Source organism: Piliocolobus tephrosceles, chromosome 10 (assembly GCF_002776525.5).
Source record: "Piliocolobus tephrosceles isolate RC106 chromosome 10, ASM277652v3, whole genome shotgun sequence".
Classification (NCBI taxonomy): domain Eukaryota; kingdom Metazoa; phylum Chordata; class Mammalia; order Primates; family Cercopithecidae; genus Piliocolobus; species Piliocolobus tephrosceles.
The window spans coordinates 69585889-69602655 of NC_045443.1; the positions used below are offsets into that span (position 1 = coordinate 69585889).

At 37.3% G+C, this 16767-nt stretch overlaps 1 protein-coding gene across 3 annotated transcripts in view; it reads right to left on the reverse strand.

Annotated features, from left to right (window-relative positions):
- Positions 1-16767, reverse strand: part of LOC111552361 — an 81422-nt gene that overhangs the window by 47342 nt on the left and 17313 nt on the right. Inside the window, exon 2 of one of the 3 annotated variants that reach the window (XR_002734618.1) lies at positions 13862-16111. The exons of the other annotated variants lie outside the window; for them this stretch is intronic. The gene's annotated coding sequence lies outside the window, so the exon portion shown is untranslated. Of the gene's footprint in view, positions 1-13861; positions 16112-16767 lie in introns of those variants that run through there. 3 annotated transcript variants of the gene reach the window in all.

Here is a 16767-nt window from a genome sequence, read left to right on the forward strand (position 1 = left end):
TATGTATGTATGTATGAACATATATATATATATATATACATATGTGTATATTCAATATATTTTTCCCACATCATATTCCTCTACCCAGGAAATTATTTAAAAAATTTTCAATATACTTAAGTTCATACACATATATTTAGTCAAGGCATTTTTATACAACTGGGAGTATAGTATATATTCTGTTGATCTATCTTGTTATTCTAACTACAACAATGTACAAAGTACTATACTATATTTAACCATCCCTATTATGGCCATGTAGGAGGTTTACAATGGTCAGCCTCTTTCTTAGTCACAAACAATGTTGTGACAAACATTCTTGTGAATATGTTTAATTATTTCTCAAGGAGGAATTCCTATAAATGGGATTTCTAGATCAATGACTACACATTTTCACCTTTTTTTGTCCTCGAAAAAACTATGCCAGATTATGTTCAGATAACAATGAAAAAAAATTTCCCTACACCCTCAGCAAAAATGCATATAACTCTTAGAATGTGCCAACCAAATAGAGAAAGACTGAATTCTTGTAGACATTTTAATTTTCCATTCTGACTTCTGATGCATTACTCTGTGAGAAGTGACATGCACTTATTTTGAGTTTCAGTAATACTGAGTTACTTTTCTTTCTCCTCTAGGCCATATTTATCTGTTCAGTATTATTTGGATATGATTTTTGATTCCCCTCTGGCTCCTAAAAAAACATACTTTCTGGTTTTCTTTTTGGATCATTTCCACTTTTCTATTTTTGTCTTCATCTTTCTTGATCAGCAGTATAGAGAGGTCTTCCTCAGGCCTGCTCACTTTCACCACAAGCAGCTGACTCTTTAACATAAATAGCTCAATATTGCTTCCGGCAAGGACACAAACTGAGGACACTCCCTGAAGGGCCAAAGGAATAATCACCTCACCTCCTATTCCTCTTGCTTTGGTTAGTTCTAATATTTTGTTATTAAGTGTTGGAAAAGTCATTTTCTTCTTTATATTAAGGTGGTGCTGTTGAAACTTTTCCAACAAATTGTTCCTATAAGCACAGAAGAGTGAACTTGCAAATAATGATTTGTTTTTCTTATTCCAAACCTCTGGGCAAACTTAAAGGTGCAGGAACATTTGTCATTTTCTTCTGTCAGTTCTCTTACTCTCTGATACAAAATATCCTGGGTAAGAAAAACTCTATTTTTTGGATGAGATCAAAATCATGATTAATTCAATTCAACTTTACAAAAATGTATATATTGCATGCTAAAGTTCAATTTAGCAATTACAGTTATTCTTCAGTATCCATGGGGGATTTATTCCAGGACCTCATGGACACCAAAATCCATAGGTTCTCAAGTCCCTTATATAAAATGGTATAGTATTTGCATGTATCCTGTGTATATCCTCTCATATATATTAAAGCATATCTAGATTACTTACAATACCTAATACAATGTAAGTGTTATGTAAATAGTTGTTATACTGCATTGTTTAAGAAATAAGAAAAAATCTGTACATGCTCAGTACAGATGTAACTATTAATTAAAAAAATATTTTCAATCTTCTGCATGGTTGAATCCATGGATGTAGAACTCATGGATATGGAGGGCTGACTGTATATGGGAATTTTGGGGAAAGTTTTGACCTTTGACAGCATAGATCCCCTGAAAGGGTCTCAGGGACCTCCACTGTTCCATGGACCATATTTTGAGAACTTCTGATCTAGAACAATGGCTCTCCATCTGTCTGAACATAATGTGTACTCTGAGCCTCAGACTCAGAAACTTTGATTCAACTAATTGGGATAGGCCTGGCCATTGTTATTTTATAAAAATTCCCTAGGTTATTTTAATGTGCAGCTGGAGTTCGAAATCACTGTAGAACTTTGCATAGTGTTTTTCATTACAGACACTCAAAGTATATTTTGGGATTATACTCAAATATCTTCAAGTGCAAAAACATTTAAAATATAATATGATTATCACAATATTGGGCCATAATGTGTAGATTAGGGTTATTTTGTGTGGAGATTGAGTCAGAGCAATTTCAAGACCCTCTTTCTCAGAATTACTGACACCAGAATGGTATTTTGGAATTTCATTTGCATTAGGTATAGACCACTAGTTTATCTATCAATCTATCCATTCATATATGTATCTATGTATTTATGTATCTATGTATGTATGTGTCTATCTATATCTATTATCTATCATCTTTTTATCATCTATCAATCTGTCGTGTCTATCATTGATCTATCAATCAATCATCTGTCTCTGTGTGTATGTATGCATGTATGTGTATGTGTGTATATATGTATGCACATACATAGCTAATGGAATAGAATATTTAAATTTAATAGTGAAGTGCTTAGGCTGGGTGTGGTAGCTCACGCTTGTAATCCCAGCACTTTGGGAGGCCGAGGCGAGCAGATCACAAGGTCAAGAGATCGAGACCATCCTGGCCAACATGGAGAAACCCCATCTCTATTAAAACTACAAAAATTAGCTGTGTCTGGTGGCACACACCTGTAATCCCAGCTACTTGAGGGGCTGAGGCAGGAGAATCACTTCAACTCAGGAGGCGGAGGTTGCAGTGAGCTGAGATTGTGCCACTGCACTCCAGCCTGGGCAACAAAGCAAGACTCCATCTCAAAAAAAAAAAAAAAAAAAAATAGTAAAGTGCTTATTGATATGTGTTGTCACATACATTTAAAAAAGAATCAAAAAATCAGGAGGCAGGGTGCCCAAGATGACTGAATAGGAAGAGCTCCAGCCTCCAGCTCCCAGCATGAGTGACACAGAAGATGGGTGATTTCTGCATTTTGAACTGAGGTACCAGGTTCATCTCACTGGGGCATGTCAGACAGTCGGTGCTGGTCAGTGGGTGCAGCCCAACCAGTGAGAGCTGAAGCAGGGCGAGGCATCGCCTCATCTGGGAAGTGCAAGGGGGAAGGGAATTACTTTTCCTAGCCAAGGGAAACTGAGACACACAACACCTGGAAAATCGGGTAACTCCCACCCTAATACTGAGCTTTACCAAGGGTCTTAGCAAATGGCACACCAGGAGATTATATCCCATGCCTGGCCCAGAGGGTCCCACACCCACGGAGTCTCCCTCATTGCTAGCACAGCAGTCTGAGATCTAACTGCAAGGCAGCAGTGAGGCTGGGGGAGGGGTGCCTGCCATTGCTGAGGCCTAAGTAGGTAAACAAAGCTGTTGGGAAGCTCGAACTGGGTGGAGCCCACCACAGCTCAAGGAGGCCTACCTGCCTCTGTAGACTCCACCTCTGGGGACAGGGTATAGCTAAACAAAAAGCAGCAGAAACCTCTGCAGATGTAAATGTCCGTGTCTGACAACTTTGAAGAGAGCAGTGGTTCTCCCAGCATGGAGGTTGAGATCTGAGAATGGACACATTGCCTGCTCAAGTGGGTCCCTAATCCCTGAGTAACCTAACTGGGAGACATCCCCCACTAGGTGCAGACTGACACCTCACACCTCACATGGCTGGGTACACCTCTGAGACGAAGCTTCCAGAGCAAGAATCAGAGAGCAACACTTGCTGTTCAGCAATATTCTATCTTCTGTGGTCTCCACTGCTGATACCCAGGCAAACAGGGTCTGGAGTGGACCTCAAGCAAACTCCAACACACTTGTAGCTGAGGGTCCTGACTGTCAGAAGGAAAACTAACAAACAGAAAGGACACCCACACCAAAACCCATGAGTACATCACCATCATCAAAGACCAAAGGCAGATAAAACTACAAAGATGGGAAAAAGCAGTGCAGAAAAGCTGGACATTCAAAAAATCAGAGGCATCTCACCCACCAAAGGAACACAGCTCATTGCTGGCAATGGAACAAAGCTGAATGGAGAATGACTTTGACGAGTTCAGAGAAGAAGGCTTCAGTCAATCAAACTTCTCAGAGCTAAAGGAGGAACTACATACCCAGTGCAAAGAAACTAAAAACCTTGAAAAAAGAATGGAAGAATGGATAACTAGAATAACCAATGCAGAGAAGTCCATAAACAAACTGATAGAGATGAAAACCATGACACAAGAACTACAAGACAAATGCACAAGCTTCAGTAACCAACTCAATCAACTGGAAGAAAGAGTATCAGTGATTGAAGATCAAATGAATGAAATGAAGCAAGAAGTTTAGAGAAAAAAGAGGAAAAAGAAATGAACAAAGCCTCCAAGAAATATGGGATTATGTGAAAAGACCAAATCTACGTCTGATTAGTGTACCTGAAAGTGATGGGGAGAATGGAACCAAGTTGGAAAACACTCTGCAGGGTATTATCCAGGAGAACTTCCCCAACCTAGTAAGGCAGGCCAGCATTCAAATTCAGGAAATACAGAGAATGCCACAAAGATACTCCCTGAAGAGAGCAACTCCAAGACACATAATTGTCAGATTCACCAAAGTTGAAATGAAAGAAAAAATCTTAAGGGCAGCCAGAGAGAAAGGTCGGGTTATGCACAAAGGGAAGCCCATCAGTCTGACAGCGGATCTCTTGGCAGAAACTCTATAAGCCAGAAGAGAGTGGGGGCCAATATTCAACATTCTTAAAGAAAATAATTTTCAACCCAGCCAAACTAAGTTTCATCAGTGAAGGAGAAATAAAATCCGTTACAGATAAGCAAATGCTTAGAGATTTTGTCACCACCAGGCCTGCCCTACAAGAGATCCTGAAGGAAGTGCTAAACATGGAAAGGAACAACCAGTATCAGCCATTGCAAAATCATGCCAAAATATAAAGACCATTGATGCTAGGAAGAAACTGCATCAGCTAATGAGCAAAATAACCAGCTAATATCATAATGACAGAATCAAGTTCACACATAACAATACTAACTTTAAGCATAAATGGACTAAATGGTCCAATTAAGAGACACAGACTGGCAAATTGGATAAAGAGTCAAGACTCATCAGTTTGCTGTATTCAGGAGACCCACCTCACATGCAGAGACACACATAGGCTCAAAATAAAGGGATGGAGGAAGATCTACCAAGCAAATGGAAAACAAACAAAAAAAAGGCAGGGGTTGCAATCCTAGTCGCTGATAAAACAGACTTTAAAGCAATAAAGATCAAAGAGACAAAGACAGCCATTACATAATGGTAAAGGGATTAATTCAACAAGAAGAGCTAACTATCCTAAATATATAGGCACCCAATGCAGGAGCACCCAGATTCATAAAGCAAGTCCTTAGAGACTTACAAAGAGACTTAGACTTCCATTCAATAATAATGGGAGGCTTTAACACCCCACTGTCAACATTAGACAGATCAATGAGACAGAAAGTTAACAAGGATATCCTGGAATTGAACTCAACTCTGCAACTAGCGAACCTAATAGACATCTACAGAACTCTCTACCCCAAATCAACAGAATATACATTCTTCTCAGTACCACATCACACGTATTCCAAAATTGACCACATTGTTGGAAGTAAAGCACTCCTCAGCAAATGTAAAAGAACAGAGATTATAATAAACCGTCTTTCAGACCACAGTGCGATCAAACTAGAACTCAGGATTAAGAAACTCACTCAAAACTGCTCAACTACATGGAAACTGAACAACTTGCTCCTGAATGACTACTGGGTACATAACGAAGTGAAGACAGAAATAAAGATGTTCTTTGAAACCAATGAGAACAAAGATAGAACATACCAGAATCTCTGGGACACATTTAAAGTAGTGTGTAGAGGGAAATTTATAGCACAAAATGCCCACAAGAGAAAGCTGGAAAGATCTAAAATTGACACTCTAACATCACAATTAAAAGAACTAGAGAAGCAAGAGCAAACACATTCAAAAGCTAGCAGAAGGCAAGAAATAACTAAGGTCAGAGCAGAACTGAAGGAGATAGAGACACAAAAAACCCTCCAAAAAATCAATGAATCCAGGAGCTGGCTTTTTGAAAAGATCAGCAAAATTGATAGACCGCTAGCAAGACTAATAAAGAAGAAAAGAGAGAAGAATCAAATAGACACAATAAAAAATGATAAAGGGGATATCACCACCGACCCCACAGAAATACAGACTACCATAGGAGAATACTATAAACACCTCTGCACAAATCAACTGGAAAATCTAGAAGAAATGGATAATTTCCAGGAGAGTTATACTCTCCCAAGACTAAACTAGGAAGAATTTGAATCCCTGAATAGACCAATAGTAGGCTCTGAAATTGAGGCAATAATTAATAGCCTACCAACCAAAAAAAGTCCAGGACCAGATGGATTCACAGCCAAATTCTACCAGAGGTACAAGGAGGAGCTGGTACCATTCCTTCTGAAACTATTCCAATCAATAGGAAAAGAGGGAATCCTCCCTAACTCATTTTATGAGGCCAACATCATCCTGATACCAAAGCCTGACAGATACATAACAAAAAAAGAGAATTTTAGACCAATATCCCTGATGAACATCAATGCAAAAATCCTCAATAAAATACTGGCAAACCGGATGTAGCAGCACATCAAAAAGCTTATCCACCATGATCAAGTGGGCTTCATCCCTGGGATGCAAGGCTAGTTCAACATATGCAAATCAATAAACATAATCCATCATATAACCAGAACCAAAGACAAAAACCACATGATTATCTCAATAGATGCAGAAAAGGCCTTTGACAAACTTCAACAGCCCTTCATGCTAAAAACTCTCAATAAATTCGGTATTGATGGAACGTATCTCAAAATAATAAGAGCTATTGATGTCAAACCCACAGCCAATATCATACTGAATGGGCAAAAACTGGAACCATTCCCTTTGAAAACTGGCACAAGACAGGGATACCCTCTCTCCCCCCTCTTATTCAAGATAGTGTTGGAAATTCTGGCTAGGGCAATCAGGCAAGAGAAAGAAATCAAGGGTATTCAGTTAGGAAAAGAAGAAGTCAAATTGTCCCTGTTTGCAGATGACATGATTGTATATTTAGAAAACCCCATCATCTCAGCCCAAAATCTCCTTAAGCTGATAAGCAACTTCAGCAAAGTCTCAGGATACAAGCTTAATGTGCAAAAATCACAAGCATTCTTATACACCAGTAACAGATAAACAGAGAGCCAAATCATGAATGAACTCCCATTCACAATTGCTTCAAAGAGAATAAAATACCAGGAATCCAACTTACAAGGGATGTAAAGGACCTCTTCAAGGAGAACTAGAAAGCACTGCTCAGTGAAATAAAAGAGGACACAAACAAATGGAAGAACATACTATGCTCATGGATAGGAAGAATCAATATCATGAAAATGGCCATACTGCCCAAGGTAATTTATAGATTCAATGCCATCCCCATCAAGCTACCAAAGAGTTTCTTCACAGAATTGGAAAAAAATGCTTTAAAGTTCATATGGAACCAAAAAAGAGCCTGCATTGCCAAGACAATCCTAAGTCAAAAGGACAAAGCTGGAGGCATCACGCTACCTGACTTCAAACTGCACTACAAGGCTACAGTAACCAAAACAGCATGGTACTGGTACCAACACAGAGATATAGACCAATGGAACAGAACAGAGCCCTCAGAAGTAATACCACACATCTTCAGCCATCTGATCTTTGACAAACCTGAGAAAAACAAAATACAGGGAAAGGATTCCCTATTTAATAAATGGTGCTGGAAAATTGGCTAGCCATAAGTAGAAAGCTGAAACTGGATCCTTTCCTTACTCCTTATATGAAAATTAATTTAAGATGGATTAGAGACTTAAATGTTAGACCTAAAACCATAAAAACCCTAGAAGAAAACCTAGGTAGTACCATTCAGGACATAGGCGTGGGCAAGGACTTCATGTCTAAAACAGCAAAAGCAACGGCAACAGAAGCCAAAATTGACAAATGGGATCTAATTAAACTAAAGAGCTTCTGCACAGCAAAAGAAACTACCATCAGATTGAACAGGTAACCTACAGAATGGGGGAAAATTTTTGCAATCTACTCATGTGACAAAGGGCTAATATCCAGAATCTACAAAGAACTCAAACAAATTTACAAGAAAGAAAGCAACAACCCCATCAAAAAGTGGGCAAAGTATATGAACAGATACTACTCAAAAGAAGACATTCATACAGCCAACAGACACATGAAAAAATGCTCATCATCACTCACCATCAGAGAAATGCAAATCAAAATCACAATGAGATACCATCTCACGCCAGTTAGAATGGCAATCATTAAAAAATCAGTAAACAACAGGTGCTGGAGAGGTTGTGGAGAATTAGGAACACTCTTAACACTGTTGATGGGACTGTAAACTAGTTCAACTATTGTGGAAGACAGTGTGGCGATGCCTCAAGGATCGAGAACTAGAAATACCATATGACCCAGCCATCCCATTACTGGATATATACCCAAAGGATTATAAATCATGCTGCTATGAAGACACATGCACACGTATGTTTATTGTGGCACTATTCATAATAGCAAAGACTTGGAACCAACCCAAATGTCCATCAGTGACAGACTGGATTAAGAAAATGTGGCACATATACACCGTGGAATACTATGCAGCCATAAAAAAAGATGAGTTTGTGTCCTTAGCAGGGACATGGATGCAGCTGGAAACCATCATTCTCAGTAAACTGTTGCAAGAATAGACAACCTCAATAACAGAAAACCAATCACTGCATATTCTCATTCATAGGTGGGAAGTGAACAATGAGAACACTTGGACACAGGAAGTGGAACATCACACACTGGGGCCTGTCTTGGAGTGGGGAGAGGGGGGAGGGATAGCATTAGGAGATATACCTAATGCAAATGACGAGTTAATGGGTGCAGCACACCAACATGGCACGGGTATACTTATGTAACAAACCTGCATGTTGTGCACATGTACCCTAGAACTTAAAATATAATGATAATAATAAATCAATATTAAAAATGCTTTTCCTTACTAATTGTGAAATTCCCTCCTATATTTTCTGAGGCTAACCCATTTCAGAGGATAAATCACTGGAAATAGAACATTAGCGAAGAGAAAGGAGAACAAAAAGAGCAGGTTTAGAATTTACTGATTGTGTAGTGGTTTTTCTAACTCTTGACTACAGGAAAATGGGAGAATTGCTATTGAGCCCTCCTGTTGTCATGTTTTCTATGCAAAATGTATTGAGCTGTGAGAATTTCAAGAGCAAAGACAGAACCAGAGGTGGAATTCTTGAATAGTTCACAATTAAGGTGCAAATTCTTACAGTTAATGCTTTTGCCTTGGCAGATGAGAAATCTAGGCAGTTTTCTAAAAATCTAAGCAGTTTACATATTTGAAACCCTCACTGATAGATCTTAATGTTCTTGTTTATTACACTGTTGGTAATTCTTTGGTTTTTAAAATAAAACATAGATCCTCTAATAGGTTCACTTAAAATAAGTTTCATATTAATGGAGACAAAGGGTGTTGAGCTCTGGTTTTTATTATTATTTTTGAATCAAAAGAAAACTAGAATGCATCCTAGCACTAAACATAAAAGATGTAACTATAACACATCTAGACAAAAGCATAGGAGATAATCTTCATGATGTTGGGGTAGGCAAAATTTTCACAGAAGACAAAAATAGCTAATAGCAAAACTTAAAAAAATAATCAATTGGATCTTACTAAAATGAAAACACTGATCTTCAGAGACGTTCATAAGTAAAACAAAAATTAAGCCTTGAATTGGGAGGCAATTTTTAATAATCTGTGTACCTGACAAAGAATATCCATAGTACATAAACTGAGTCATAAGCAGAGAAACAACCCAATTAAAAATAAGCAGAAGATTTTAGCATATACTTCACAAAAGAAAATATATGAGCTAGGCATGGTGGCATGTACCTGTAATCCCAGTTACTCTGGAGACTGAGGCAGGAGAGTTGGTTGAGTCCTGGAGTTTCAGATCAGCCTGGGGAATATAGTGAGAACTCTCAAAAAATAAAAAGACATATGAAAGCTGGTAAGAACATACAAAGATGTGTAACATTATTAGTCATCAAGAAAATGTAATTTAGAACCATATGATAGACAACTATACACACACCAAAATGGCTACAATAAAAAGAATAAGCAAGTGTTAGCAAGAATGCAACTGGAATTCTCATGTGTTGATGGGAATGTAAAATACTCTAGTATTTATAAAGTTAAACAAATATACACTTGCTATTAGATCCAGTCATTCCACTTCTAGTTATTTACCCAGGAGAAATGAAAGCATATGATGGCATACAAAGACTCATACATGAATATTCATATCAGCTTTATTTGTAATAGTCCAAAACTTGTAGTAACTCAACGTCCAAGAACAGGTAAATGAATAAACAAAATATAATAACTCTTATATAACTTAGATAACAAAAGACTACTGCTCACCAATAAAAATAAACTGATAAGAAGAACTGCATGGATAAATATAAAAAATTATGCTGAGGAACTTAAAGAAGCCAGATGACAAAATAATATTCATTTTTTGCTTTCACTTAAGTAAAATTCTAGAACAGACAAAACTATAGTGATAAAAAGCAAAATAATGGTTGCCTGGGGCTGGGGACCAGAGCAAGAGGCCAAGGGAACTTTTTAGGGTGATGGAAATGTTCTGTTACTTATAACAATGGTCACACAGGGCTGAATTCATTTGTCAACATGGCATTAAACTTATACTTAAAATGAGTGTTTTTTATTGTATAGTATAGGTGATAATTGTTATCGAAGTTTGGAGATGAGAGAGGTCATTATGGGCTGGCAGTGTAGAATGTACAAATGTCAGTTCTGGCTGAACACTATGAAAAGCTGCTGAAGGCAGTATGAGGATCACGCTGGCTTTGGAGTCAGATAATCCAACTTTGAGGATGCTTCCTCTTGTCTGAATTTTAGTACAGATTGGAACAGGCTGAAAGACGTTTCCTTGTCTGATAAAGGTCAGAGAGTAATCAGGAACCAGATAAAAAGAGAACTCATTGTGTATAGTCAAAAGGCAACTTAAAAAAATCTTTCTGTTAAGCTGCAAACAGACTCTTACTGGATGCTCAAAGAATGTTTGGCACTAAGCTGCTTTGAAATGCTATCAGAGGCTTCTCAGTCTAAGAAAGGCTTCAGAGTAGATCTGAGAATTTCTTTCCCTTTGGCCAGAGAAAAGGCCAGAGGTAGTCTCAAAGCCTAACGTTAAAGCTAATAGTGTATGCTGCTGTTTTTACTTCTTTGACTTTTCCCCAAAATGGTGTGTAACTTTCAATATAATTTACAGATGTATAATTTTTAAATTTTTATTGCATACTTTCTCTATTTGGAGCATAAGATGCTCAGATTATCTCAGTTCTCCACTGGAAAGCCACTTTTTGGTCTCTCTTATTTATTTAACTTTTTATTTTGAGATCGAGATAAATATGCAATTACAAGAAATAATACAGAAAGATTCTGTATATCCATCACCAAGTTTCTCCCAATGCTAACATCATCTTGCATAACTACAGTATAATATCACAACTGGAAAATTGACATTGATTACAATCCATTTTACCAGTTTTACATGTATTCATTTGAGAATGTATATATGTTTAATTCTATGCAATTTTATCACATGTGTAGATTCATATGACTACCAACAGAGTCAAGATACAGAATAGTCCCATCACCACAAGGGTCCCTTATGTTGCCTTTATAAAACTGCACTCTTCTGGCCCTCTCACCCTTACTGTATATACCCCCGAAAACCACTAATCATTTTCCCACTTCTGTAATTTTATCATTTAATAAATATTGCAGAAATTGAATCATACAGTATATGACCTTTTGGAATTGGGGCTTTTTTCTTTTTTTTTCATTCAGCACAATTCCCTGGAGATGCATTCAAGTTATTATGTGTGTGAATAGTTCATTCGTCTTTATTGCTGAGTTCTGCTTCATGGTAGATATAGATGCACCATAGTTTGTTTAATCATTCACTCATGGTAGGACATCTGAGATGGTTCCAATTTTTGGCTACTATGAAAAATGCTATTATGAACATTCATGTATAGGTTTTAGTGTAAACATAAATTTTTATTTCTCCAGGATAAATGCTGATGAGTAGAACTGCTGGGATGTATGGTAACTCCATGCTTTGTTTTTGGAAAACTGTGAAAAGGTTTCCCAGTGTGGCTGTACCTCTTTACATTTTTTTACTAGCAATGCATGAGTGATTCGATTCCTTTATATCCTTGCTAATATTTGGTGGTGTTACTATTTTTTAAACATTTTAACCATTCTGATTGGAACATAGTGATAGCTAATTGTTGCTTAATTCACATTTCCCTAATGGTTTATGAAGTTGAAATCTTTTTACATGCATTTTTGCTATCTGTACATCCTCTTCAGTAACATGTTTGCTCATATCAATTTTCTAGTTGAATTATTTTGTTTTTACTACTGAGTAAATTCTTTATATTCTAGATACTAATCCTTTGTCAGTTATGTCAGTTATGTGGCTTGCAAATATTTTCTTTCAGTCTGTACATTTTTTATCCTCTTAGTGCATTTTGCAGAACAAAAGTTTTTAATTTTAATGAGGTCTAATTTATCAACTTTTCCTTTAATGAATTATGCTTTTGATATCATCTAAGAATTATTTGTCTAGTCCTAGATCCTGAAGACTTTCTTCTATTGTTGTGAAATGTTTTATATTTTACATTTAAGTCTATTATCAATTTTGGATTAATTTTTGTATAAGATGTGAGGTTAAGGTGGATGTTCTCTTTTACTTTTTGCCTATGGGTGCTCGCTGCTCCAGCACAACTTACTGTAAGGCTATCCTTCCTTCACTGAATTACTTTTGCACTTTTGTTACAAATTGATTGGAAAACAATCAGTTGGAAATATTTATATGGGACTATTTCAGTGTTTTCTATTCTGTTCCATTGATCTTAGTCCATGCCTTGGCAAATAGCACACAGTCTTGATTACTGTTACTATATTATAAACCTTAATATCAGGTAGAGTGATTCCTCTCACTTTATTCTTCTTTTTAGATTATCTTAGATATTCTAGGGTTTGTGCTTTTCATATAAATTTTAGAATAGGTTAACCAATGCCTACTAAAAACTTCCTTGAATTTTGTTAAGAATTGTCTTATACCTACAGATTACTTTGAGGCAAACTGACATTTTTACTATGCTGTCTTCCAGTTTGTGACTATAGTATGTCTCTCTGTTTATTTGTCATCACTGATTTCTTTCATCAGCATGTGCAATTTTCAGCATCAGATAGTATACATCTTTTTTGCTAAGTTTATACCTCAGTATTTCATTTTCCTTGGGTTGATTGTAAATGTGTTTTAATTTTGGTTTTCATATGTTTATTGTTACTACAGTAATTCTCACATAATGCTATTGCTAGGTTCTTAGAAACTGTAATTTTAAGTGACATGATGTATGGCAGGTCCTGAAATAATGTAGTTTTGCTCAATATCACTTTGTTATAACTTTGATGATGAAAAATTGGGTTTAGTTTTATGTTGTTTTGCTTAAAGTCAGTTTCCAAGAACCTATTGATGATATTAAGAGAGAGGACTTACTGTTTATAGAAACGACGTTGGTTTTCATCTTGATCTTATATCCTGTGATCTTGCTGAAATCACTTCTTAGATTCTCGGAGTTTTATTGTTGTATAATCCATGGAATTTGCTAAATAGACAATCATGCCATCTGCACATAAGGACCATTTTAATTCTTCCTTTTGAAACTGTATGCTTTTTATTTCTTTTCTTCTTCTATTTCCACCCTGCCCCCATTTCAGTGGCTAGAACTTCTAGTATTATGTTGAATAGGAGTGGTGAGAACTGAATCTTTGCCTTGTTCCCTATCTTAGAGAAAAGCATTCTGTCTTTCAGCATTAAGAATGACAGCTGTAGGTTTTTTTAAAAAATGAACTTAATTTTTTACGGCAAGTTTAGGCTCACAGAAAATTGAATAGAAGGTACAGAAATTGCTCACATATCTCCTTTCCCCACACATGTATAGCTTCCCTCCTTATCAACATTCACCACCAGAGTGGTACATTTGTTATAATTGATGAAAATACTCAAGGTTTTTAAAGATACTCTTCATTAAGTTGAAGTAATTCCTATCTATTCCTAACTTGCTGAGAGTTTTTAATTACAAATGAATATTGGATTTTATCAAGTGCTTTCTCTGCATTAATTGATATAATCATCTTCTTTAGCCTGCCAATTCTTCCTCCTCATCCTGTTAATTTGGGGGCTTATGATTATGAGGTTTGCTATGAAAATTGAGTCTTGGTGGAAAGCCAGGTGTCAGTCATGAAGTATTATAAATGAAATTCAAAGGAATGGATTCATAATATATAGTACAGGAATTCCCTACTGTACATTAAAATTGAGTGGCAGTCAGTGGAATTAAGTATGAATTCCTAATAAATAATAGTACAGAAAAGGATACATGTATGTTGCATTCTGGAGCAAAGAGGAATGTATTGCCTAATGAAAAACAAAAGCCACTATTTTCTAGGATTCACTGTGCCTTAAGCATAGTGACCTCATTTCAATAATGAGTACTGCATAATAATACTTCTTCAACTTTACAGGGACCTACAATCTATTCATTCTATCTCATTTTCAGTATTTTTAACCTTCCACCCCTCTTATCCCTATTTTCCTTCCAATTCAGTTTTGATCATGGTCCATGTTTATAATTGTTCCCCTGCCAATATCCTTTATCTCCCTTGTCCCACTCTTCTCTGGTTGTAGTTGCTTGATTCTCAATCCTATTAAACCCACCTCTCCAACTACTCCACGCCTGCACACACATGCAAAAATTGGCTTTAGAGAAAGTTCAAATTTGTGACCACCAATATATGAGCATTTATGCCCAACAATCTTAAGGGCCAGCATATTCATTATTTATGTTCTGCTTATGCATCCCCTTAGATTAGTATATCCTTTTCCTTTTTTCTCTTCAAACCTTTAACACCTTCTTCCTCATCTTCACTCAGCTGATTTTTGCTTCCCATTTTATTGAGAAAATAGAAACAATGGAAAAGAAAAGAATGTTCACAAACATCCAATACCACAGGTACCCATCTTCCTACTGGTTCCTACAGATGAATTGCCTGACCTCAAACAAAGATGCTTTTCTTCTAGAACCCATCCCCTCTCACCTGTTATAGGACAAGATTCCAACAAATCCCTTTTTTTCCTGCATCAAGATTTTCCCCATTAGTAGATCACTTCCATTAGCATATAAACATACTATAATTAACTCTCCCCTCATCCAAAAGTGATGTCCCTTTCTCTATCCCTCTTCAAAGAAAAGTCCCTGGAAATACTTGTCTGTACTCTCCACGTACTACTGCTCTTTTTCCTTTCACTCTTGAACCTTCTTCAGTTAGGCATTTTCCTCCAACACTCCAACACTGAGCCTGCTCATGTGAGGGTCACTAATGACTTGCACAATGCCAAAGATAATGATCACTTCTTGGACCACATATTCTTGACTATTCACAATACTGACAGAAAAATTTTGATCTTCCCCTCAAATCTGCCCCTCCCTAAGCTTTTGCCATCTTAATAAATTGGGAAGTGGTTTCACCAATAACCAATCCCAAGAGAGGACTTCCACTCTGTGGAGGACAGTAGAGATTATCTTCACTGTGTCAACCACAGGGAACAGGAGTCTGAACACTTCTGTCCACTGCATCCTCGGCTGCAGTGTTACCAATTCCCTGAGTCTGAGACAGAACACACTCATATGCAACACATTATATGCAGCAAGTTAATTACTTACAGACAAGCAGGAAGAAACAAAACAAAAGAAGCCTGTGATCCATTGTGAGTAGGTTCCCCAAGGTTCGAGAAAGCTGCCTTGAGGAGATGGAGTCTTGATTGTGCTTGCTTCAGTTGCACCACAGCTGAGGAACTTGGAGAGGCAGCCCACCACCACAGGGGTAGTGTGACTCAATGGATAAACTTTGGGGGTGATCTTCCTTCCCAGGAGAGAGGAACAATCCCAGGGCTGTCCCAGGCAGTTCCTCTTTAACTTGAGATGTTACATTCCCTAGGAAGTACAGGAATAAGGTCCAGGCTGTTTCAGGCAGTTCCTCCTTATCTCAGGACATTGCATTCCCAGTACATTCTACAATTATTCTTGGTAACTATAAACAAGAAAGGGGGAGAATTGGGCGGGTCCCGGGCCATTCGGGGAACTGTCCTGCGATAAATGTCAACTTCATCCATCTAGCTGCTCAGATCAAACATCCTGTTATCAACCTTGAGGTTTCTCACCTACACACCATGTATAATCCTTCAGCAAAACTCAATCACTTCTTATGACCCCTCTACTACCATCCTTATCCAAGCTACAATCATCTCTTGCATGGATTATTTCAATTACCCCTCTTTTTTATCTTTCAGTGAATTTTCATCAAATCTACTGGAAGGACTTTTCTGAAACCTACAATAGGTCATGTAATTCCTCAGGTCAAAAGTTGACCATCCACCAACTTTCATGGTTCTTCCCAATTGAAAGTCAACATTTATCAGTTGCTTTCCATCATTTAGTAGAAGTCAAAGTACTTACAATAGCCTACAAAACCGTATCCAGTCTTGGCTCCCCATTATTTTTCCAACCCTACCTACTTTTCCTTTTTTCCTACCTTACTCCACTCTGGCCACCTAGACCTGCTTGCCATATCTCAGACACCAGTGACATTCCTGTATCAATTCCTTTGCTTTTGTTGTTCCCTCTTCCCCAGATATCAACATATCTCACTTCCTACAGATCCTTGTTCAAATTTGAGGGCTTCCCTAA